This window comes from Gallus gallus, chromosome 18 (genome assembly GCF_016699485.2).
Source record: "Gallus gallus isolate bGalGal1 chromosome 18, bGalGal1.mat.broiler.GRCg7b, whole genome shotgun sequence".
NCBI lineage: Eukaryota > Metazoa > Chordata > Aves > Galliformes > Phasianidae > Gallus > Gallus gallus.
Genome location: NC_052549.1, coordinates 7,281,108 through 7,283,577, shown reverse-complemented (window position 1 = coordinate 7,283,577; position 2,470 = coordinate 7,281,108). Strand labels below are relative to the sequence as shown.

At 47.3% G+C, this 2,470-nt stretch overlaps 1 protein-coding gene across 2 annotated transcripts in view; it reads left to right on the top strand.

Moving 5' to 3' along the window:
• Nucleotides 1-71: 71 nt before the first annotated feature.
• Nucleotides 72-2,470, top strand: part of CRLF3 (cytokine receptor like factor 3) — a 42,013-nt gene continuing 39,614 nt past the window's right edge. The window contains exons 1-2 of one of the 2 annotated variants that reach the window (XM_046902030.1): nucleotides 72-173; nucleotides 1,220-1,495. The gene's annotated coding sequence lies outside the window, so the exon portion shown is untranslated. Of the gene's footprint in view, nucleotides 1,496-2,470 lie in introns of both variants that reach the window. The other variant, XM_046902033.1, reaches the window with a different exon arrangement.

Below are 2,470 nucleotides of genomic sequence, written 5' to 3'. Positions count from 1 at the left end.
GGGAGGCCTACGGCGGCCGGCGAGGGACAACCGCTGAGGGGCGGCAACGCGCCTGCGCGAGTGCTTCCCGCGCCCGATCGCTGCGCGCCACCCTGAGGCGATCTGCGCTGGCGGCGCTGTGCGCGCAGAAACGCGTCAGAAGTGATGTGAAACACTCGCTTTCAAATTGTGTGGTAATTTCTGAACAGAGTGTAGTAAAATGCTGCTCCTGGGCACTCCAGCACGAGTTACGGTTGGGAAATCAGAGGTGCCCAGTTTCTGCTCATATTCTGCCACTTCGTCACTTCCCAGTCCTTTCTCAATTTGGGCTTTGATATCTGTGAGCTTGTTCATTTCGTCACAGCTGGTGAAGTCTCAGTCTTCTGCTGAGCTGCTTTTCTCTCCTGTTCAGTGAACACCAGTGTATTTTTCTCATCTTTCATGCAACTGAAATCTTTAGTAATACGGCTTTTGATCTGAGATGTACATTCCTGAAAGGCAGAAAACAGAGAGATCTGGTTTTTGTTAGAAAAGAAGACAAGTGAAGTACAAGAGTTTACTGTCCCATCTCATGTGGTCTCTGACTGACCAGAAACACCTAGATGTATTCAAAGGAATAAAATGCATTTGATACTGTCCTGCATTGCCTGCAGTGAGATTTTGGGCAGTCGGAGGTTTCCAGGTGGCTGTGGAATCACAGGGGAACAAACTAATTGCAGGTAGTGAAGGACAAGAGGTACCTTTGTTCCACTGAGATCCTTTCTCAAGATGTTGATGCCCTCTTCAGTTGTTTCCAGTTGCTTGGAGATGTTTTGTATCTGTTCCTTCTTTAAGGTGACACATTTAATCACTTATCTGTATAACCCTCAGAGAAAACATGACCAGGTTAAGCAGCGGGATAATAAAAACCCTTACATTATTGACAGTTAAGCACTGGGCTGGTGGACACAACTAACTGGGTGAATAATCACAGCAAAGTTAATAACAATGTCAACAGTCCTAAGCTGTATATTCAAATATATTTATGAGTTTAAGCTCTTTGCATGACTGCAGAGACTAAGACTTTCTAGATACATATGTGTATATGGTGTTAAAGTAATGAAAGTCAGTAGTCAGGTTTTGCTCATTTCCATCAAGATTTGAGAGTTACTGTAAGCAGAGACAGAGAGCCAGTCCCATTTCGTGCCATTCAGCTGGGTGGAGCTGTAGCACTGTACAATGGTGTTATGTTTCATTTCAGGATTCTCCTGTGCTATGTTCATGCAGTAAATAACAAGACAGAAGTAGTTTGTGAAAAGAAGAAGGAAAGAGCTGATGATGACTGAAATACCAAACAACTGCCCTCCAGGATGCTCAGTGCTCAAGGCTATGTGATGAGATGGTACTGACGTCCTGCAAAGGATGAAATGCACTGGGATTACATCATTTGCTCATTACAGATTTTAACTGGAAGAATACAAAGGGAAGAGCAAAGGAACAGCAATGGAAAGAGAACAGCAGAGAGATGAGAAAGAAGGTAAGGTAAGGAAAGATTTACATGTGTTTTAGGTTTAGAGCCCTCTAAGCATCCTCTCATGGCAGCCTCATCTCTTCTCTGAGTATTCACACCCTTCCCTGTTCTAAACTGACCTGAGATCTTGCTGATTTAGGCACTTTCTAGAGTTCAGATGGCCCACCCGTCCAGCATTAAGATCAATTAGTTATTGCTATCTTAGACCAGCTGAGCACTCAGCTATTAGTTCTTTCAAAACATCCATGCAGTCCTCAACTTGGAGGCACCGCCAGTCAACTCCACACACTGCTTCAGCTAAACCTATCTGCCTAAGTGAGCAAAACACAACACTATTATAACAATGCCAATATTAACACATGAAATACAAAGTATCCAGGAAAAAAAAAAAAGGGGGGCAGGATGGAAGGTGACGTTAACTCAGTCCCAGCCCTTTTCCCATGGCCCCACTGAAGGGCATTTAGAATAGCGCTGGGGTGCAGTGGGGAAGAAGTAGTCTGCTCTGCCCATACCTTCTCCCCAGGGCCCTGCCCCACAGAGCTCTGGCTGCCACAGGCACCATCTCCAGAGGATGTGCATTCATTCCAGGCCTCTAAGTCTTCTTCATTCACCTCCCTGGGGATTAAGTTCACCAGCAGCCAGCTCCCAGTTGGCTGTACTTGGTAATGCAGGACAGGCAGAAGCTGTGAGTGCAGCCCATGATCCACATGGGGCCTGTGAAGTAATTCAGGCAGCAGCTGCAGCTTAGTTCCACCTCTGCCTGCAGCCGCACAAAGTCGACAGCAGCAGCCATGGTGCGGTTTCGTTTCCCACATATCCTGTGCTGCTGCCATGTGTGGGGTGCAGGGAGCCGCAGGCTGGGTGGAGCTGTTGTGCAGCCCTGAGGTGCTGTGCCCTGAAAGACAGCCTGCAGCACTGAGCCCCCCAGAGCAGAAGCAAGGAGCTCCCGCAGGGCCCCAGGTCCATCAGAGAGCTTAATAC